At 36.6% G+C, this 24,080-nt stretch overlaps 1 long non-coding RNA gene across 1 annotated transcript; it reads right to left on the bottom strand.

Moving 5' to 3' along the window:
* Positions 1–8,609: 8,609 nt before the first annotated feature.
* LOC145721845 (uncharacterized) lies at positions 8,610–22,160 on the bottom strand. The gene is made up of 3 exons (XR_014145807.1): positions 17,834–22,160; positions 14,992–16,036; positions 8,610–13,063 (listed from the first exon to the last, which is right to left on the bottom strand). It is a non-coding gene; the product is annotated as an uncharacterized LOC145721845 (long non-coding RNA).
* Positions 22,161–24,080: the final 1,920 nt, after the last annotated feature.

The raw sequence follows: 24,080 nt of genomic DNA, 5'->3' as shown, positions 1-24,080 counted from the left end.
AAATACTTCAATTTAAGGGCCAAGTACAGATTTTTGAAGCAGAAGACACTGTCTGGAAATATAGTGATAGCTTGGCATTTTAAATTCTAAATGATTCAAGCAAAGCCCAGGAATTGAGAGTTGGAAAAAAAAGCAGATGATTTCAGTGTAGTGGTATAAACATTATTGTTGAAGTATGAGGATTTCTCTGCGATGGTATAACATATTTTGGAGAGGCACATATATCATACTGATGGTAGTCAGGGAATATTTTTGATGGAGCAAAGCTAAATCCTGAATAGGAAGATGGCATAGCCAAGTAAAGTAGTGATGGCATTCTAGCCAGAGAGAAGAGCTTGTAAAATAGGCAAAAGTTCAAGAGAAAAGATGTGGGAAATTAAAAGGTGACCAAAAGTTATTGGAGAAAATAAAAAGGGAGAAGGTCAAGAGATGAATGTGGAGAACTAAGGAAGGTCCAAATCATGACTTTTTTAAAGGTGACATTTTAATACAACTTGTTTTCAAGATGGAAATTGCTTTGTAGAAAGAAAAGAAGAGATGAGTGCTTAAGCAAAACAGTGGAAATGAAGGGTGGTGGATTATCTCCAAAATGGCCCCCAACAAAATTTCCTTTGTATACACATGCATCTCCTGCCATCAACAGATGGCATCAATTTCCCCTCCGTTTAATCTGAGGAAGCCTTGTGACTTGTTGTGATCAACAGTATTTGATACAAGTGATCTATCCCAGTTTAAGTTTTAGGCACCGAGAGACCTAGTAGCTCCTTTTGTGTTTTTGGAACCTCAGGCCACCATGTAAACGGGTCCAGCAATCCTAGAGAAAGACTGTGTGGAGAAAGTGATGTGTAGCCTTTCCTGTTATCTCAGCTGAGGTGCCAGATATGTTCACAGCTGAATGCATCTGTATGAAAGACTCCAGCTACTACCACATGGAACAAAGATGGGTCCTGGTTTCACAGCCATAAAGAACTGAAACAAAAAGTAAATATATTTAAGAAATGTTACAGAAGGAGAGTTCAGATAACTTAAGACTTAATTTATGAAGGGTTGGAGGAACAGAGAAATGTACCAAGAAGAGCTTCTTGGATTCTGGCTTGGGAATCTCAGTAGAATGATGGTTCCAGTTACTGAGATGTGGAAGAGAGGGCTAGAAGAGGTTTGATTGTATAAGTTTGTAACTACTGTTTAGACCTCAGAAGATGTTTGAGGTTGAGGTATATATATTTGAGAGTCACCATACTGGTGCTGCCTGAGGTCACAAACTAGAAGAAAGCAATCTGACATGCAGATGAAAATCACCTGTCAATCAAAATGTCCACCTTATTCTGTCCTCTTAGAAGTCCTCACAGGCTAACTGTTCTCAGCTTTGGTAGTACATTAGAATACCCTGGGATGATTAAAAATAATCCTGATAGCCAGACTGAAACTCAGGCCAAGTGGAAATGGGACCCAAGTAAAAGTATTTTTTAAAGCTCTCCAGTTGATTCAAATATGCAGCCAAGTTTGAGAAAAGAGCACTATCATTTAGTGGAGGAGGGTCAAAGTACATAGTATAAAATACCTGCCTAGATGATTTTATTTTATTTTATTTATTTTATTTTTTAAGATTTTATTTATTTATTTGACAGAGAGAGACACAACGAGAGAGGGAACACAAGCAGCGGGAGAGGGAGAGGGAGAAGCGAGCCCTCCGCGGAGCAGGGAGCCCGATGCGGGGCTCGATCCCAGGACCCTGGGATCATGACCTGAGCCGAAGGCAGACGCTTAACGACTGAGCCACCCAGGCGCCCCCTAGATGATTTTAGAATGCCCTTTATTTGCTTGAAAATCCTGGATGTGAACCATCTCATTAGGACTCTACAAATTCAAATTACTGTAGTTATTCAAAATCAATACAACAATTTTTAAAAATAATCTGAATATAGTCATCTGAATATGGTATACTCAGAAAATATTATTTATGCCTAAAATATATTTCCTTTCTATTATCTTTTTTAAAATTACCTTTGATACATGATCTTTTTTGCCTTTATCTTGTTTTCAACTTTGCCACTGGCTAAGTTTTAATTAAATTGAAATTGAAATAAAAATTTCAGAAGCACACTTGATCCAGATTCAAATGTCAAATCAAAAAACTGTTTTACTTACCCTCTTAGTAGTGATATTTAAGATGTTTTAAAACCTGCACAGCAATAAGCAGCACCCAAACAGAATGGGTTCCCACTATAATAGCAATAACAGCTGTGCTCTGTATCGGTATGTACCTGATAAATATAGCCTTTGCAAAGATGGCACATTAGACTTGTCAGAATTAGATGAAGCTGCCTTTTAAGAGTGAGGTCTTCCTCAAGGCAACTAGGTATAGAAAAAGTCAAAGGACTGTTACTCTCTATTTACTGTTAATATTTATATTTTACCTATCTTCCCAGATCTCTGCTGTGGTATTGTGAATGTCTGAGAATCTTTGGGTTCTTCCAGTCTTATTACACAGCTGGACACAGAAGGGTCTGGCCAGTTTACAGAACAGCTCTGAAGACCTGACTAGGAGATGGCTTCATAGGATGAATTGCACATTCACTGGGCAAAAAATGGTGAATTTTGATGTAATCCAATCACAAGACATTTAGCTTATTTTGGTTTTGGCAGATCAGTTTCTATTCTCTATTTGAAGCATTAAAAATAAACAAGAATAGTTTCTGGACCAAGAATCATAGAGATTTTACAAACACCATATTTTCAACCTCTATTGCATTATATGACTTATCTTTTGGGAATGAACACACAGGTTTTGATATAATTTGATAGTCACAATTAATTAATGTTTCTTTCCAAACAAAAGATAAGTATTATGAATTCCACAATGGAAATCAGGGCCATGTAGGAATTTGAAAAGGTAACACTGGAGGTAACATTGTAGGTGTAGAATTAGAAAATTGTAATTCCAAATACTTTGATTCATCTTTGGTTAATATTATAGTGGAAACTAAAATGAGAAACAATAACAGGCAGAGGATAATGTTGACACATGAGCTTTTGAAAATGTAAAAGAGGGGTCCACTCAATATTCTTTTCTGCATCAAAAAAGGAGAAGGTTTAAAAATATTTACAAATCATATGCCATACACACACAATGAATAAATAGGTTAGCTGGGTTGGTGGCAGTAATGAGGGTACTGTTCAAAATAGCTTTACGTGTATTTTATGCCTTGTAATGGGAAAGTAAAATTGAACTCTTGGCATGTTATAAATAGAAAGGTAGGACACTCCATGGTTAAGAGCACATGACCACTATAGCCAAATGAACTGGACAGAATTCTAGCTCTACCACCAAGTAGTTTCATGATTTTGAAGCAAGTTAGTTGATTTCTCTGTGCCTCAGTTTCCTCATTTATAAATGGAGATAAAAATAGAATAAAAATGCCTACCTCTGACAATTGATGATGGTAAAGTACTTAGAAGGGAGCCTGCCCAGTGTAAGCAGTTATGTGAAGGATTGTTTCGCTATTTTTTTTATTTGCTGAAAAATGTGAAAAGTTCTGTATAGTCTTCTTTACAAAAAGTCAATAGTTATTTGAGTGGAATTAAATGTTACCTTTGAGGTTGTGATCGCTGCTAAGCTTGTTTTACAGTTTGTTGCAGGCAATTGTATTATATTCATCCTATGTATGTGTAGTAATTATGACAGATAATTATATTTGTTGTAGAAAATTGAATTTACCTTATGTAAATTGTAAAGTACTCGCCAGTACTGTTCTGATTAGCTTTCTGTAAATGACCTTTACAACACCCCTTTCTGTTTGCCACAGTATTTTTCCTGTTTTTCAGAAAGCATCCCTCATTGTGTCCTCACAATCTTCCTATATGCCCAGTGCAAAAATGAACTGATCAAAACATGTTGAGTCCAAAAAATATGAAGTATGAAAATATGAAATATTTTTTCAATATGAAGAAATAAAGATAAATGTGACTTAGTTTTTGCCACCAAAAAGCTTACCTTTAACCTAAGTGATTTAATTTCAACTACTACTATTCATGTTCAGCTATGGCCTTGATATGGATGAGGTGATCATACATCACATTTTACACCTAACTTGTCCCAGGATAATTAATATTTCTCCTAATATATATTTCAAAGGTTCCCCAGTTTGGATAATAAATTATATGGTCACCCTCGGTAATGGATACTACCTACACAAAAGCCCTTTCAGGGAAATTTGGTCTAGGAATTGCATATTAAGGTAATGGACACAGTTGATCTAAAATAATGACTGACTTAGCAAGAGGCCAAGGTTTGTCATCTGAAGAGAACCAGGAATATGAGCCTGTCATGATGAACTGCCCTTGTACTGAAACTTGAACTCTATTAATGGAGATTCATCCCTGAGGCCTACATAACACACACACACACACACACGCACACACAGATTACTTTTATGGTATTCCAACCAAAAATACATCCTCAGAATCTAATCATGAAGAAACCGCAGACAAACCCCACAATTAGTCTATAGTCTTCATTATCATGAAAGACAAAAGAAAGTCTGGAGAACTGTTCTACATTAAAAAGACTAATAGATACATGACAACTAAATATCGTACAAGACCCTGGATTGGTTTCTCAGCTAGAAAGGATTAACCAGAGTTAATCCTGCAGACAGGCCTGGTTGCTTACACACTGCACATTCCAAAGAAAGTTCTGTCTTCAGAACTGCAGGTTGGTTGGCTCTTGGGAAATAATCTCTGAGATTTTGGAATATTCTGCATGCTAAGAATGTTTTTGTATGCCTGGAGTCTTGGGCCATACTCTTATCAATTTGACCAGGTAAGTTTAACCTGATAATGTGATTAATGGTGTATCCTTGTTTTTGCTGGTGTGTTGGGGCACTGGGGCGGGAGACTAGAGTCTGAATAGCTGAGGTCAGTCAAGCAGGTGGTGCATGCCTTTGTGACTGACTGCCAGTAAAACCCTGAACACCAAAGCTTAGGTGAGCATCCCTGCTTGGCAACACTTCTCATGCATTATCATATATTGTTGCTGAGAGAATTAAGTTGTTGCTACATGAGTCCAATGGGAGGAGACACTGAGAAGCTTGCATTTGGTTTGGAGTTTGTCCCATGTGCCTTTCCCTTTGCTAATTTTGATCAGTAACCTTTCAGTATAATAAAATATAACCATGAATATAATAGCTTTTATGCATCCTGTGAATATTTCTAGAATCATCAAGCCTGAGGGTGATCTTGAGAACACCTGACACAGTTTCTATATTGGAAAAAATGACTATGAAGGACATTATTGGAATGATGGTTGAAACTGGAATATGGATTACAAATTAGATAAAAATATATCAGTGTTAAAATTCCTGAATTTGAGAACTGCAATGTATTATGCAAGATATTAATTATCCTTGTTCCTGGGAAATACATATTGAAGTATATTGGGGCCAAAGGGCAAGATGACCACAACCTACTATAAAATGGCTCAAAAAATATGTATACACACAACTAGAGAGAAAAAGAAAGTAAATGTGCCAAAATATTAAGAATTGGTGGATTTGGGGAAAAGATGCATGTGAGTTCTTCATATTATTCTTGCAACTTTTCTGTAAGTTTAAAATTATGTCAAAAGACAAAATGAAAATATAAACCTCTACAAAGGGTTTTATATATATATGTGTGTATTGCATCTTTGCTTATAACTTGATGTGAATTCACTATTCAAGCTTTCTAAATATCTACCCAAGAACCACATTAAGTAAATAGAAGGTGGAGAAAAAAACTCATTCAACATACAGAATTAAATTATTGGGCAACTGGATGTTGGCCTTAAGGTAGAAATTGTCACTAAGAGGACAAATGGAAGCACGCTGAATAAAGATGTAAATTATCAGAATGGGAATGTGGTCTCTGATCAAGTGGGTTAAAGATAAAAGTGATAGACACTGGGATGGAAACAAAGTCTTACAGGCTAAATTGGCAGAAGACAATGGTGACAATCCAGTTTCTCTGGTTAAGCATGGGGTTCAAAGAATATGACAGGCAATGATCCAGATGTGCAGACAGGTCATGTTGGGAACTCTAGCATGGGATAAAGGATGAGTTTCCAGACAAGTGACAAAACATAGCTATAGGGATCCAGAATGACAAGTTGTAAGTACCATCTAAATCTGGAGAAAATTAACAGACATCAAAAGGTGATGAAAGCTTAAAAAAGGGGGGGGGCTTTAGGCCTCAGAAGTATTGGTGAGAACAAAGTACAGTATTAGGCTTCAGGCGTCAATTAATGGGACAGAGGGGAAGGAACCTTGTCAATTCGGTAATTAAGTTTACCGAGGTACAGAAACCCAGCAGGATTAACAAGATGAAATGTTGAACAATCAGTCATTGGCCTAGAGCTTTTTAAAGAGAGGCTCCCAGCTGCTGGAAGGGGACAGAGTTTGCAGGTGGGAATTAAGTGGTCTCAGCTGGGAAATTTGGAGGGCTTCAGGAAGAGAGTGCCAGGCAGCCACTGAAATTACTTTTTCTAAAGTAGGGCTGCCAAATAAAAGGGATGCTAAAGAGGAGTGTGGAAGAAAATGGATTTGGGATTCATATAGATCATCATTTAAAATTTGTCTCTACCACTTACTATCTATGTGACCTTTATCAGACCTCGTAGTAGTATCTGCTTCAGAATTAAAATGAGTAAACATGTAAAGCTCTTGGTTCAGTGCTTGGCATGAAGGCTGCACTTAGTAAATTATTTACTTATTCTGAATGGAACAAGGGATTGCATAACATTTTCTCTTCCTTTGGTTACCAATTGATAAGTGATAGGAGAGGTAGGCATATTGATTCCTAGCATCACTGGTCAAAATAAAAATCATTTAAAACAAAAATCTTCTTGTGATATAAAAATTTTGCATAGTGGTAACCTGCTTTCCTTAGTGAAATAGAGATGGACCAATATTGACCTTAGAGTCATTTGCAGGGCCTACCTTTCCTCCAAGTCTCCAAGGTGGTATTTCCTTCTCTTGTCTTGAAATAATTCTTCACAGGCCTATGTTGTATGTTTGGCTGTGTATTTGTTCTTCATATCCCCAACGAGGCAGAGATTCAGCTTAACTCTGCATATTTTGTCATTCAGTTTGTTCCAGTGGTTCTTTGTTCAAGGTTTTTGCTTTGTTTTGCTTTGTTTGCTCACATAGGCTTGTTTTATCCGTGTTTAAGACTTGCAGCTGGACAGCATGTTAATAATCACACATGAGTGATAAGTCCTTAATGTTCCTTTCAGATTGACTAAACCTTTAAGCAGGCTTCTTCCTGACTCTTGGCTCCTGACCTCCTGCCCCTTTGAGATAGAAACAGTTTTACAATTCAGGAATGTCTTTTTTAAGGATCTGTGAACATCTCCGTGAAATGTAATAACAAGAAATTGCCAATCGGAGCTTAACTTCCTTGCTCTAAACTGTAAAAGTATGTCCTGTCATGAAAATATCAGAAAGTTTCCTTTTCCTTAGGATAAAGCCAATTAGCAAACACAGAAGGCCTATGATCCTCCACCCCAACCCCCTCAGTTCTTTTTTTTTTTTAAGATTTTATTTATTTATTTGAGAGAGAGAGAATGAGATAGAGAGAGAGAGCATTAAAAGGGGGAGGGTCAGAGGGAGAAGCAGACTCCCTGCTGAGCAGGGAGCCCGATGCAGGACTCCATCCCGGGACTCCAGGATCATGACCTGAGCCGAAGGCAGTCGCTTAACCAACTGAGCCACCCAGGCGCCCCGCAACTCCCTCAGTTCTTAAAAACTCTATCCTTTGTTTCATTAAAGTTGAGTTTAGGCCTCTCCTATTGTGATAATATAGAATAAAGTCTTGCTTGCCTGTTTAATTTTCGTGTAATTTTTACTTTGACGTGTGTTATACATAGCTCAATTATTTTAAAATTTCGTTTAGAAAGGCTGACTTCACATGAGATGGTCACCCAGTATCAATCTAAGGAAATCAGATCTATAGAGAAGTGTGTGAAAACACAACAGTCCCAGGAGACACTGCTACCAGGCTTCTATTTTTTGTCTAATTTTTCTTTTTTGTTTGTTTGTTTGTTTTATTTTTGGCCTACACAATTTTCTCAGGATGAAATTTAGCTCTCTACTTTTGTCTCCTTTGTCATCTGAGAGGTATAATCTGACTAGATGCAGAAAGGGGTATTGAGTTAGTGAGGCAGCACTCTAACTTCCTCTAAAGCTTCAGCTGAACAGCAAAAGGACAGAAAAGAATCAATCTTCTTTTCTTTTTTCTTTCATTTTAATTTTTAATTATATAAAGCATCTCTAATGAGACAAACAGCTGCATATGCTTAGTCTTTAGGATGTTCAACCAGGGGGGTGGGGGAGAATTAACAAACAGCAATTTATTCCCTGCCATTGTAAAGTCACGTGGGTCACTTCTCAAAGATTATCAGAGGGGCGCCTGGGTGGCTCAGTCATTAAGCGTCTGCCTTCGGCTCAGGTCATGATCCCAGGAGGCTCAGGTCATGATCCCAGGGTCCTGGGATCGAGCCCCACTTCGGGCTCCCTTCTCCGCGGGAAGCCTGCTTCTTCCTCTCCCACTCCCCCTGCTTGTGTTCCCTCTCTCTTTCTCTCTCTCTCTGTCAAATAAAATCTTAAAAAGAAAAAAAGAAAGATTATCAGAACTGAAAATATCATGGTCTTGAGAGGTCCAGCTGACTTACACTTACACTTAAATCAGAGTGAGCTAGAATATCTCAAAGAGGGAAGTCATAGAATAGCAATGGTCCCTGACTAGGAATAGGAGATCTTTTCAGATAGCATTATAATTATACAAGTGAGATAATAAAGGCTTTAAAGACTGGAAATGGGGATGAATAAAATGAGATGGATTCAGGAAGCTTTTGGAGGTAGATTTGTCATGAATCTGTGATTAAATTTGGTGGGTCAGGGAGGAAGGAGGGAATAATTATGTCTAAAGTTTCTAGCTGGAGTCATGGTAGATGATCAGGAACAAAACAGAAGTCAGTAGGTGGTATATTGGAAAGATAATTTGTTTCTAATCTTGGATCTGCCTCAACAGATTGTGTGACCTTATAGAAGTCTATTAAAAACTTTAGTCTCTGATTCTTCATCCAGTTTATCTCGATATCCCCTTTAGCAGGAAAAATCTAATATTTTTGAGGTAAATCAATCACCATCACAACGAATGATCTCTTCCAAATCATGATATCGGGCATTTACCAAGCATCTATTGTACGGTCGCTATAACCCTGAGAATTGAGAGAGACACAAATTAAAGACAGTATTTGTATAAAGATAGTGGAAGAACAATATTTACCTGCATGATGCATTTATAAAATAAGAAAACTATAATTATTTAAATTCCAGTGTTTATGCTATAAAAGGTTAATACTATGGAAATTTAATTATTGTAGGACAAATTAATAAAGAAGTCATCTCCCATGGAAAAAAATTATCTTACAACACACACAAAAAGTCTGCTTCAAAGATGCCAAATACAAAGTGACTATTTAGGAACTGAGATAGAGAAGATCACAGCAAATTTTCTAAGTTCTGTGACTGGTAAAGAGAAGAGAGCCAGGTTTAAATTCAGACATGTCAGAGTTCAAAACTCATGTACTTTAGTTTACATCTTTGGTAGATCTAAGCATTACATACTTTACTTTCTTCTTAAAAAGTTTTAATTTAGGGGCGCCTGGGTGGCTCAGTTGGTTAAGCGTCTGCCTTCAGCTCAGGTCATGATCCCAGGGTCCTGGGATGAAGCCCTGATCAACGGAGAGCCTGCTTCTCCCTCTGCCTCTCCCCCTGCTTGTGCTTTCTCTCTCTCTCTCTCAAATAAATAAAATCTTTTTTAAAAAAGTTTTAATTTAAACTCCAGTTAGTTAACACACAGTGTAATGTTAGTTTCAGATGTACAATATAGCAATTCAACACTTCCATGCAACACCCAGGGCTCATCACAAGTGCCGTCCTTTATCCCCGTCACCTGTTTAACCCATCTCCCCACCCCTCTCCTCTCTGGTAGCCATCAAATTGATTGTTGCCTTCTTACTTGGGAGCATAATAAATACATTGGCAATTTGATAAAACTAATATTTCAGATAAACTAATACATTACTTCAACTATTTTTTTATCTTTGGGGTTTTTGAAACAAGTTATCAGTCATAAGTAAAGCACCCGTTGAAATGTATTTTATAAGAACTGAATTATGCTGCCATCTAGCGATCATTTGGTTGCTGATCCGGTTCCCCTGCTCTCCGAAGGAGTGTTCCTATGAAATTTTTCATAAACTGAAATGGCATACATCGAAGAAGCAATTATCATTAATTTATATTGAAAAAATTTTTGAGTGCTTCCAGACCTCAAAAATAACCTCTTTTAGGTTTCCTAATGCTTTAGGACACATATTGCTAATGGATGCATAAAATAAATATAGATAAAGCACAGATGTTCACAGACACAGTTCAAAGTTATGGTGGCTTGAGGCTGAGATGCTGAGTGTGGTTCCAGGGCAAGGAGCGTGGTGGGGCCACTCTTGCAGGGGGCACACAGCTTCTGTCACAGCTGTCACAGCTGTCTGCAAAACAAACGCTGAACACCATTTGCCTTTTTTTCATAAAAGCGAAAATCCTCTCCAGAATTCTTTCAGTTACCCAAAACAGGTACTAATGTAGGTCTTTCATAAACATGAGTGACATAACACAAATTTTCAAAAACAGGGGATACCTGTATTCCTCAAACATTCAAAAAAAATCAAAGAGTTTTGTATGTACAAAAAGTAGGCTAACAAAGCTGATACATAGGCTGACATAGATTTGCATGGTAAATTCTACACAAATAAAAAAATAAAATAATGAAAGAAAGATATTAATAAAAAAACTATAATTTTTTATTTTTTTCTTCTTAAAAGTGGAGTCTGCATCCGTTTACATAAAAAATGTAACTAGGTCCTTTAGTAGAGTTTCCACACCTTTTATATTATGGATTCTAGGGTTTTTTTGTCTATTTATTTAAAATAAATATTCTTTGTAATTTACACCTAGTCTCAGTTTAGAGAGATTATATTTTAGAGAAAGCCATATCTTTCTACCTCATCTGGAGGTGAGACTAAGAGTTGAAAACAATCGACTACAGAGATCTCATGAGGGTCACGAGTAGAGGAGGAAGCAGAGTGGAATGTGCAGAACAAAAAGGATTTGTTCTTAAGGTCAGTTGAGCTCAGTGTCCTGGGGAACTCAATACTCGCTGGGGAATCTTTAAGAAAGCATTTAATGTAATGGTAACAAGTAGCAGAGGTCTCAAAGCATTGTAGTTTGGTATATTACACAAAATAAACATAGGATTTCAATTCTAATCAGTCATATCCGAAAAGAATCTAAAGCATATAAAGTATTGATTTTTTTTAAAGATTTTATTTATTTATTTTTGAGAGAGAGTGAGAGTAGGAGGAGGAGCAGAGAGGAAGAGAAAGGGAGGGGGAAAGAATCTCAAGCAGCCTCTGTGCTGAGCAAGGAGCCTGACATGGGGCTCAAACCCATGACCCTGAGATCACAACCTGAGCTAAAACCAAGAGTTAGACGCTACTGAGCCACCCAGACGGCCTGGTTTTGATTTTTATTTACATGTGACTTTTACATGAATGTAGAGATCCATAGGCTTAAAGGCTTGAGTAGGAAAAACAGTACTAAGAACGGAAAAAAAAATCTTCAGTTCTAAAATGTATTCATTTTCTTGTTCAGAGTGTTGAAATGAAATGACTTATAATACATGAGATGCTAAACCATGTGTTATGCACTGTTGTATATTAAATTCTCCCTGCCCTTAAAGAATGTATAATTAATTGATATATAAAGATATCTATAAATTATTGAATATGCCAGATGTGGAGGGCATGAGCAGAAGACAACTTGTTTTTTTTTTCTTCCAACACTGCCTAACTTCCTTCCCAACTCCTTAGAGATATTTTTTGCAAATTATAACTGGTAATATGGGGGTATTAAAAATTTACCTCAAAGCATAAACTAATCAAAGTTAAAATCTTATTCCCTCACCTAGTTCAATGTTCCTTCCCCAAGATCAGCTCAGACTTTAAGAGGAACCAGAATCAACGAAGGGGGAAAAGGCAGAGTTTGCTATTTATTTATTTATTTATTTATTTATTTATTTATTTATTTATGCTCTCTTAACTTGATTTCCTTTCCCACCACCTCTTCTCCCACTGACTCTTTCAGGAAAGCATCAGGAGAAGGGATGATAGAAGTTAAAAAAAAACAACACCTTTTCATTTGGCTTATGCTGTTTGTGCTCTCCATTGTGGTAGGTACTCAGACGGTGGCATTCCACCATAGTGAACTTCCTGATACTTCAGCCATGCCCCCATTCCACATTCTGTTACACGCAAGACCATCTTTTTAAATATGTGACTTTAAACTTTTAGTATTGCTCACCCTCTTGGCTATAAAGCTCTCTGGGGCAGAGATGTGACGTCTGTCACGGCTGATACTGAGCATTCATGCAATGCTACGTTTATATGGAACACTCTGAGAATCAGGGAACCACAGAACTTCATACTGAAAAGGGCTTTAAAGCAAAAGAGAATGAACAAAGATAGTGATGATGGTTTCATGAATGTTTACTTATCTCTAAACTCATTAGGTTGAATACATTAGATATGTACAACTTTTGTATGTCAATTATACTTCAGTCAAGTGGTTTAAAAAAGAAAAAAAACCAAGTCATTGAAAGGGAAGAAAATGTTGACTTTTGTAAAAGCAAAAGCAAGAAATAATATTTTGCTTTTGAGTTACATGAGTTTCATTATAAATGAAGTTATTCATTTTCAGCCTTCAGTACCATAATATAATCAGGAGAAAAATGTTGTATTTAAAGTCAATCGATTTCAGAATAAAATTTCCACAAGAAGAATAAAGGCAAAGTATTATTGAATCTCAGGCAAGTCTTTATTTATAAATACACATTCTCAGTTATGGTTTTCATCCAATTTGGCTACAGCTTCTGGGAAGTTGCTTGGTGACAGATGTCTGTGCTTGAAAAGCTAATGAAAAAGTGGAAACAGAATTGCTTTTTTTTTTTAAAGCTGCTAAAATGATATAGACACACAGGAGAATGGAACAAATTATTTACTTTCTCTAAAGGTTAAACTACCATTCTATAGATAATAACAAGTTTTGTGGGTATTGTTAATATTTTTCATCTATATGTTTCCATGCATGATTTATCCTCCCTATTTTCCTTCAATAAGGTGAATTGCTTTTTCAATGAAGGGTCATTAGGTAACACGCTGGTTATCATAAAATATAAATCTAATGATTAGAACCAATGTGCCAGTTGAATAGAGTCAATATCAGCAAACATTATTAGCAGAAAAGAGAAAATGACTTGAATGTCTAAATGCCTTTTATGTTACCTGTAGTATAAGGAGAATCTGTTTAAAATGCAAAACAGATTCCTTTAACAGAGTTTGGTTTTAGGTTTAGAGGAGAGGAAATGCTTGCCCCTTCATTTTCAGAAGGTGCATTGACTGGAAAGATATTTACCCTGGGAGACAAATGAATTAATACCCACCAGCTTATATCAGGAACTCTGGTTTGGGGCAAGATGATTGATGTTGGTTTTGAGATTGATTTTAGAATGTAGTTTTTTAAGAGAAGGGACCAAATTATATTCACCCTTCTTTTCTTCATGTATATACTGACACAATCTTTGTCATTCAAATATATTTATTTTTATACAAGTCAATATGAAATCCCTGTATAACTCTTCTAATACAGTGAGGGTTTGTGGAATAACTAACAATTATTCTCATTTCCTGGAGATATGTCATGGAAGAAGAATAAGTTTGGCTTGAATTATTAGTATGATCATCTTTATTGGGAGAATTATTATACCATGTAGCTTTTTGTGATGTACACCTTTCAAAATTTATGGCTACTTAGCCTTTGATCTTCTAACTATGTTTGGAGAATTCCTTACTTTAAGAATGTCGGTAGAGGGTAAAAAATACCCTCCTTGTCTAGAAACTAAAAATGCAGGGCGCCTGGGTGGCTCGGTCATTAAGTGTCTGCCTTCGGCTCAGGTCATGATCCCAGGGTCCTGGGATCGAGCCCTGCATCAGGCTCCCTGCTGTGCGGGAAGCCTGCTTCTCCCTCACCCACTCCCTCTGCTTGTGTTCCCTCTCTCCCTGTCTCTCTCTCTCTGTCAAATAAAATCTTAAGAAGAAAAAAATAAAGATTATCAGAACTGAAAATATCATGGTCTTGAGAGGTCCAGCTGGCTTACACTTACACTTAAATCAGACTGAGCTAGAATATCTCAAAGAGGGAAGTCATAGAATAGCAATGGTCCCTCACTAGGAATAAATAAATAAAATCTTTAAAAATAAATAAATAAAAATGCTAGTTACTCATGATCTCAACCTCCCGCACAGTCAACCTTGATTCAGTAGCTTATAAACGAGCAGCTCTCTTTCTCAGCTAGGGAGAGCAGTAGGAGATGATGGAAGGTGACATTTATGAAAACGGAAGTGTCTAGTGCTTGAAGGAATGTTCTTTAACATGTTGGTTCTGCAATGTGGTGTTATGCGTTATTCCTGGCAATTAATTTAAAATTCTGTTCTTTGGTCTTTCCAATGATTCTTTTAATGAACTCATTTTTTTCCTTTTCAGATAGAGCAAGTTTCTGCTAATTGAATAAAAAACCTGATCAGTTTCAGTCGCATACTTCATTTCATTGTGACTTCCCTTTTTTGGAATTTGTAGAGAATACAATCTTTATGTGTCTTTGTTCCTCTATTTAATCATAAACTGCTTGATCATGATACACTTTGTTATTTATTCTTTGTATCACCCATAGTATTTAGCAAAATGCTATCTTACAATAGATGATTGAATAAACACATGATTACACAGAAAAGGCATAGGCCTGAGAAACACTCAAAGCAAATACCACTTTGCTAAATCTTACCTTGCATAAGCCACCGTGTATCTCTGGGTCACAGAGTCTTCACATATAAAATGAAATGGTTAGGGGCCCCTGGGTGGCTCAGTCGTTAAGCGTCTGCCTTCGGCTCAGGTCATGATCCCAGGATTCTGGGATCGAGCCCCGCATCGGGCTCCCTGCGCGGCGGGAAGCCTGCTTCTCCCTCTCCCACTCCCCCTGCTTGTGTTCCCTCTCTCGCTGTGTCTCTCTGTCAAATAAATCAAATCTTTAAAAATAATAATAACAAAAATAAAAAAAAATGAAATAGTTAGATAAGGTTTGTGGTTCTAGAAATTCATATTTATATAATGTGTCTCAGCCCATTTTGTTCAGCAGATCTTGAAGACCTTTAATATGGTCTTCCTTCATAAGATTTCAGGAGCAGGTGTGCATAACATGGATGCACAGCCGCTATTTAATTCAAGTTTGTTTGTTATGTTTTTCTGCCCATAAACTAAGGATTGATGAAACAGAGGCCAAAATAACCTCAATTTACGGTAAGAGAATGAATTTGAGTAGCTCTGCTATCGGACAGCACCACGTCCATTGTCAGCTCTCTTCGTGAGCTCGGTTCCTCCAGCTTCTGGGCAGCGCAACGAGTACAGCAGTTTGGCATCCTCCAGATCTTCCTTCCCTGTAATTATTTATCTGTCTCAACAGCTCGGTTGCCATTCCCCAACTGCCGCTGCTTCTTGTGTCTGCTTGAGGATGAAACAGTGAGTGGCAGGCACATCCAAGCTCTCCCTCTCGTTATCTCAGCAGATACCTCTAATGAATCATGTCGCTCTGTCTTGCTGAGCCTGCATATGTTTGGCCAATCTTCAGAGCACCACTCCAGGAAGTCAATACCAATCAAGGTTGGCACAATTTGTTGCAGACACTGTGCATTGGCTCACTCACCACTCATTTCAATGCTTTTTAGGCTTACTTTCTTGAACAATGGAGGCTGGCCACTCACAAGGTGCATTTTCCAAACATCTTTTTAACTAGAAAGCAGACATGGGACTGAAGTTCTGCCAAGCACATGAACCTGCATGAAACAAGGAGAAGGAAATAACCAACATAAGGCAGCTGTTGCATGTGGGTCTCCTGGCGCAGCTGTGGTGGATTTCCTTTTCCTGTTGTGGAGGGGCAATGGCAAGGTTTTGCCTTTGTAATGACCTTATAGTATGACTGGGCATTTTTCCTGGATATGTTATCCTTACGTATCCTTAGATATATCTTCTAGGAATGTAGTGCCCAGGCTTAAAGGCCATCCCAACAACTCTGTTATATGAATGCATCAGCTAGATTAGTTTCAGTTGTCTGCAGCCATATGAAGCTGAAATGTACTTTTTATTTCTGTCAATTAGTAACAGAAACCCCAATAAACAGGGGCTTAATTAAACATGGGGCTTTTCTTTTCACACGGTGCTCAAGATGTCAATGAATTATCTTCAGCATGTGATTTCTGACTTCATTGTTAAGATGAGTTCTGCATCTCTATTTTGTCTGCATACAAGGTAAGAGGGAAGGGGTGACTTAAGGCTTCCTTCTAACATCATTTGAGAAGGAGTGCCATAACCAGGGACCTCTGCAGACCTCTCGTCGGCTGGCATTGTTACATGCCCTCTCTCAAGCAAAAGGCTGGCATTTCATGATTCTGTTTTTGTAAGAGACAGGCAAAGAAGAAATTGTGTTGAATGAGACATCCTACAGGGTTTGCCACACCATCATTATCTTAGTCTCTGTTATTACCTAGGCCTCCTCTGATGAGCTCCTACCAAAGCTTACTCACATATTCAGATGAAATATTTAGTTACCAACTTGATGCAATTAAACATACCAAGGGGCCCGTCTTTTCAAAAGTAACTTCCCCAAAAGCTTTTCACCTAATGTGAATTTTTCAGTTTTAGGGTCACATATTTGGATTAAGATCCTTGCCAACCAGAGAACATATGCTAGACTATATATGTATTATTCAGTGCTGGTAACTCAAAAACCCATGACCACTCATTATCTTGTTACCACAGACAAGATCATTAAATGTGCAGATGTATCTTCATGAAAAATAGAGCAGAATGGTTTCGCCTGAGGGAGGGAGCCCTGGAGGGACTATTTGGCATCACAAGCAATTGGATTCCAGGTATTATGAAATGAACTAATGAGGGAAACAAGTACAACTAAGCTTCCTCTCAACTGCACCTTGACGTGTGCCAGTTTTAATTAGAATACATATTACATGATTACTTCGCATATAATAGAGTTCTAGAAGGACAGTTCAGGGGCACTTGGGTGGCTCAGTTAAGCATCCGACTCTTGTTTTTGGTTCAGGTCATGATCTCAGGTTCGTGAGATTGAGCCCCACATTGGGCTCCGCGCTCAGGATTTTCTCTCTCCTTCTCTCTCTGCCCCTCCCTCTCCTACTCTCCCTTTCTCTCTCTCTCTCTCTCTGTTTCTCTCTCTCTCTAAAATAAATAAATAAATTTTAAAAAAATAGAAGAATAGTTCATAGTGTTCCTCTCGTCTCTGTTTGATGTTGGAACAAACCAAGAAATGGAAAGACAGAAGGAAATTACAATATCAATTTTTCACTCATAATGGTCTCTATATTTTATGCTTAAGTTTTTGTCTAAGTGGGTTTGTAATCCTTGACCCCTGAATTCTACTCATTAACTTAACCCAGTCACTGGCACAGCTGGACAACACCAAGCTTCACACACACACACACACACACACACACTTAGGCAACACCTTTTATTACAGGCAGTCAGAACTGAAGAGGAACCAGAGGGAGCCAAGTTACACCTGGCCAATTCATTGCCCCACCTGCCTATTATTGCACTACCTTCAGGTTGGTGAACTTGGGGGATGGATGAGAGACCAGGAGTGTTGCTCTGGTGTTAGGCCCTTACCCAGAAAGTGAAGAAAATGGAGGTACGCATTCTCCACTGATGATTCTTTGAAGTTAAAGCCAAACAAGGGAAGAAAATGACAAAGCAATTCCAGATAATAATACCATCATTATGACTATTTCATCATCCTATATTATGTTTAAAAGGATAATGATAATTCATGTTCTGCTGATATTATTATACCTTTCCTATAATATTTACAGCAAAAACACTTTTAAAGGGGGAAATACACTATGCCTCCATGTATGTTTATGATTCCACAAATTTTTCATTTTATTTGTGAAGCAAAATAACAGATAAAAAACATATAAAAAAATTTGGCCCATAAAAAGCATAAAAAATTGGTCCAGACTCGACTCCATCTTGTTCTGATTTTATTTTATAGTCTAGTAAAAGCAGTCTGCCTGCAATGATCATGGCACATTTTATACTATTCTGTGCCTCTGCTCTTGGGTTTTTGCTGTTTCCTCTCCTTGAAATGTATTTTCATGAACCTTTTATCTAACACTAAGTATCCTTCAAATCTTAGTTCGAGCACTATTTTATTCCATTAAGAATACTTTCCTGAATCTCCTGGATACAGTAAGTGACCATCTTCAGTGATTTCATAATAGCACTTTTCACAATATTTGAAATTATATGTCATATATTCGTTAACTCAATTGAAACACAAGAGGCTTAGGTTAAGAATTCTTGTTTTCATTAATATTTGTATCTTTATAACTTAGCACAGAGCTTGTTCTATGGTAGGCACTTACTATGTGATTTTTGGATCGTTGAACTAAGGCAGAGACAGACAATGGCATTATTAGGACAGAAAAGATTTTCAGAGAAGAACAAATTGTGCATGAAGATACACTTAGTTAAAAGATGTGTTAGAAGCTTGAGGAATGGCATGATTCTTAATACAGTAGATCTTTAACTTTTGAAATGTCATATTAGTTTTTAAAAATCTTAAAAGTGTGATATTTTAACACTTAAAAAGAAACACCATTGCACCAAAAAAAAAAAAAACAACATCGAATGACACTGAACTTTTTAAAAAGTATTTCCAAAAGACTAACAAAGAAAAGTGACTTCATTAAACTGTTGTAAAATGATTAGATTTCTTAATATGTGTTTATATTTTTTCTTTTTGTATCATCAGCATCATGAGACATTTGGTAATTAAATTATAATATGCATCATTGTAGTTCAGAATGCATCAATTATACATACAAATGAATTCAAACACCAGAATGAAAAAGAATAGATGTTTTTTATATTCTAAGGTAGATCCTAAGAAACAAATATAGTGCATAAAAAAAACACAACCTGGATATTTTTCAGTCATTCTTGATTATAACAACATATTATCAAGTCAATGACCTGCTTTTTGAGGAGCATCTTTGAATATGCTGTGTATTATATGTGGATAAACTGCAGATAAAATCCTGTCTCTCAAGTTGTATCTATATAGAAAACCTGATAGAACATTGCTGGTCAATAAGAGGCTAGATTGGCTTTTTACATCAGATATCTGAAGACCTTTTCTCTGATACAGATCTGATGAGATCGACATCTTTCTGTTTGGTTCTTCTGCCTGAAATCCACAGACGCAGCAATCCATTTCCACACACCCATATTTAGACAAAAACAGTTACTGGCCACTGTAATTATGGTGGATCAAAGTCCTACATCCTAAACTTTTTTGTTTATGTCTTAATATTCTTGAGTTCTGGCTTAAATTCCAATTCTAATTCTATAATTCCATGGTTTTTGGCCCTTATTTATAGATATAAATATGGTTTGCCTCTCTCTCTTTTTTTTCTTCCTTCCCCTATATTCATCTGTTTCATTTCTTAAGTTCCACATATGAGTGAAATCATATGGTATTTGTCTTTCTCTGACTGACTTATTTCACTTAGCTCATATACTCTAGTTTCATCCATGTCATTGCAAATGACAAGCCATCTTTTTGATGGCTGAGTGATATTCCATTGTATATGTATACCAGAACTTCTTTATCCATTCATCAGTTGATGGACATTTGGGCTCGTTCTATAATTTTGCTATTGTGGACATTGGTGCTATAAACATTGGGGTGCATGTGCCCCTTTGAATCGGTATTTTTGTATCCTTTGGGTAAATACCTAGTAGTGCAATTGCTGGGTCATAAGGTAGTTCTATTTTTTCACTTTTTGAGGACCCTCCATACTGTTTTCCAGAGTGGCTGCATCAGCTTGCATTCCCACCAACAGTGTAGGAGGGTTCCCCTTTCTCTGCATCCTCGTCAACAACATCTGTCGTTTCCTGACTTGTTAATTTTAGTCATTCTGACTGGTGTGAGGTGGTATCTCATTGAGATTTTGATTTGTATTTCCCTGATGCCGAGTGATGTTGAGCATCTTTTCATGTGTCTGTTAGCCATTTAGTAGAGACTCTTAACTATAGAGAACAAACTGAGGGTTGGTGGAGGGAGGAGATGGGTGGGAGGATGGGAATGGTGATGGTTATTAAGGAGTGCACTGGTTATGATGAGCACTGGGTGTTATATGTAAGTGATGAATTACTAAATTCTACTCCTGTAACTAATATTACACTATATGTTAATAACTAGAATTTATGTAAAAACTGAAGCAAAAAAATAAAGATATAAAAAATGTAGGTTTACGAACATGTATAAAATTTCTACAGAAATTTTTTGACTTTCATAAAATATTACAATTTATTAGAAGAATATTGATTTCAAATTTTATTTTTTAAGATTTGCACTTTACTAGGACTAAATCGGATGCTTTATAGTTAATGTTTATTCATATAAATCAACATGTAATCCCCTTCCCCTTAGCAGTGCCAAAATAAATGATAAGATTGGTATCTGCCTACTTAATCATTTCTAGAATCAACCAATTATTTATTTGAATTTATGTTTTCATAGTCACTCATGCACAATTAATCAGTCTCAGAACTGCTCAATCCCAAAGAGGTTTGACAAATGTTGCACTTAGAAACAGCTTTGTTTTCCCAATTGCATTTTCTGCACCTCTCTTTTATTTTATTACTAACAATATTTGCATAAAAATAGTATCGAGTTAAACAAGTTGCCAACTTAAATTTAGTGGATTTAAAATCCTCTTGAAATTATTACTTGTCAACAAAATGTAAAATTGCTTGCATTAGCATACATGTGTTGAAGAGCAAACATATCCAACATTCGTCTTAGTGGTACCTAGGTAAAAATACTGCTTTATTCTATTATTCCAATCAAAGAACTGTAAAAGATTGCCTAAAAACTACCTCAAGTTTCTGCAAGTTCAAAACAGAAGCATTTGATTTCATGAAGATTAAAGCGAACTTCTAGTAGATGTAAGCCACTCCAGCTCTCCAAGCATCACTGTGTAAAATCATTTTCAGATTATATAAGCACTGCAAAGAGTCATCACCTGAAAACATTAAGAATGTAACTAAGATCATTTTTACAGTTTCTATTCTTAAAATTTCTTCGGCCCTGTAATTTTTATTTTAGTTTTCTATATAAAAATCATTAACACCTTAGAACGATCTCTGAAAAATACATATTTAATTTTGCTAACACCCTGTACTTCCATTTCTTTATCCATTTTTCAGCATACCAACTATTCAGGCTAATATAGACTTAAACATATTAGGAACCTATTTTTCTCAGTTTGCTTATCAGGTAGGCTTTTACTTTTGATTGTATTAATATTTTTCCCCTCCTACTATCATTCTTACTAAAATAGGTACTACTATTTTAGTGACAATAACAGAATGCTTAACTTCAGGATCATGGGGAAATGAAATTGGGAAAATTTAGTTAACCATACATTCTCTAGTTTCTACTTCCAATCTCATCTTGCACATTTCCCCCTCTCCAGTGTAGTCATTCATCCCCACCGCTTACTCACCTAAAGCCTGTGTTTTGCAACATTCTGTTTCTTTTAAAACCTCCCATTTCTCTCCCTTCCAATAGAATCTGCACAAAATCGGGGCGCCTGGGTGGCTCAGTTGTTGAGCGTCTGCCTTCAGCTCAGGTCATGATCCCAGGATCCTGGGATCGAGTCCCACATCGGGCTCCCTGCTCTGCAGGAAGCCTGCTTCTCCCTGTCCCACTCCCCCTGCTTGTGTTCCTGCTCTTGCTATCTCTCTCTCTCTCTGTCAAATAAATAAATAAAATCTTTAATTAAAAAAAAGAATCTGCACAAAATCTATGAATTTATCCTATCAAAATAGTTTTATTAGTCTGACCAAAATCCATAAAATTCCTACCTATTTTCCGGGTTTTGAACTCTTTCCGTAATACAACTCAACGCAGCTCCACTCGCCCGCTGCCCCTACTTCCGTGAACCTTGTTCATCTTCAGCCTGGAAGTTGGTACCCATTGACATCTTCCCATTTCCCCCACCCTTCAGCCCCTGGCAACCGCCTTTCTAACTCTGTTTCTACGAGTGATGTTTTTAGATTCCACATGTAAGTGAGATCATACCGTGTTTGTCGGAGAAAGAGCTGCTCTAGAGGATCTCCTGGACCTGCAGTGTACTTTGTTAACAAACAGTAAACTTTTTCTTTTGTGCTACTAAGATTTGGAGGTTGTTCTTACTTCACCATAACTTAGCATTTGTGACTAATAAGTTACTCTGTTGGCAAGTCAGCATAGCTCCTTAAGAACTGGCTGCCGTCTTCACCATTCTCTAGCTGTGTAATTCTGGAAATTTCTCCATCGCCTCAATTTTTTATCTATAAAACATAAGTGAGACTATTATTCATTGTAAAGGATTATTGTGACAGTAAAGAAATATAAACCTGGAATGTGCCACACACATGGTAGCCCCTCGGCAGTTATTACTAGTTTTCATATTGATTTTCTCATTTTTATAGAGACCAAATACAATAGAGGGACTTATGATAATCAGTTAATATTATAGGGAATTTGGTTAAAACTTTTTTTTTAAAGATTTTATTTATTTATTTGACAGAGAAAGACACAGCGAGAGAGGGAACACAAACGGGGAGTGGGAGAGGGAGAAGCAGACTCCCCGCGGAGCAGGGAGCCCGATGCGGGACTTGATCCCGGGACTCCAGGATCATGACCTGAGCCGAAGGCAGTCGCTTAACCAACTGAGCCACCCAGGCGCCCTCGGTTAAAACTTTTTAAAAATACTGCCTTATTTGTAGCTCGTGGGAGTTGGTGGGGTTGTAAATTGGAATGATTTCTATTGAGGAAAATTAGATAGTTTTTCAAAATGAAAAATGGTCATATCTGTTAACTCGACATTTTTTTCTTCTGTTAATTCTCCACATATGCATGAATGTGTATGAAAATACCTTGTACCAAATAGTCACTGAAATGTTATTTGTGATAGCAAAGAAGGAAAAATAAACCTAAATAGCTACCCTTAGGAAATTGGTTAACTAAATAATGATAAATTTAGACAATGAAATATTGCCAGGCCATTTTTAAAATGAGGTAACCTATGTGTACAAATATGGAAAGATTTTTAAGATATATTAAAGTAAAAAATGTGAGGTGTAAAAAAAAGGTATAATATGGTCCTATTCATGTAAACAAAATATGTATATATACAGAATATCTATGGAGGATGGAGGATGAGAACAAACAACTTGTAAAACTACCTTTGGAGAAAGGAGTTGTGTTTTGGGATAAATAGTTGAAAGAATGTATTTTCCATTATATTTCTTAAGATAGATTTTATTTTTCATTTGTACCATGTAAGTGTGTTATCCATTAACATAAAATAGATAAAAGGAAAAATGATGCATCAGACATACTTTTGGCATTATACTGTCACTAAAGGGATATTTATGGATAAACAATTGGATGACATTGACATGAGCTTTTTTGATACACTTGAGGGTGATTTTTATATATAAAAAAGACAATTTAGAAGAATTATTTTTGCTTAAAACTAAATATTAAGATTGTTAAAATTAAAAATATATTTTCCTCTGTGTCTTAAATTTATCCTACAAATTTTTAATCCTATTTCTAAATTTACTGGGTCTTAATAATTATTTCTAAGGACCTTTAAATAATTGTTTGCTTCTTTTTCCAAACTTAATCAAACTTTAAACAGTGAAATTCTAAATTTACTATATTCAATTTTTTTTCAAAATACTTAACCTCTCTAGATTAAAAAGAAAATCCTAAGTATTGGGAAT

This window comes from Leptonychotes weddellii, chromosome 5, assembly GCF_054177405.1.
Source record: "Leptonychotes weddellii isolate Sample4059 chromosome 5, ASM5417740v2, whole genome shotgun sequence".
In the NCBI taxonomy this organism is placed as follows: domain Eukaryota; kingdom Metazoa; phylum Chordata; class Mammalia; order Carnivora; family Phocidae; genus Leptonychotes; species Leptonychotes weddellii.
This window is presented reverse-complemented; position numbering and strand designations above follow the sequence as displayed.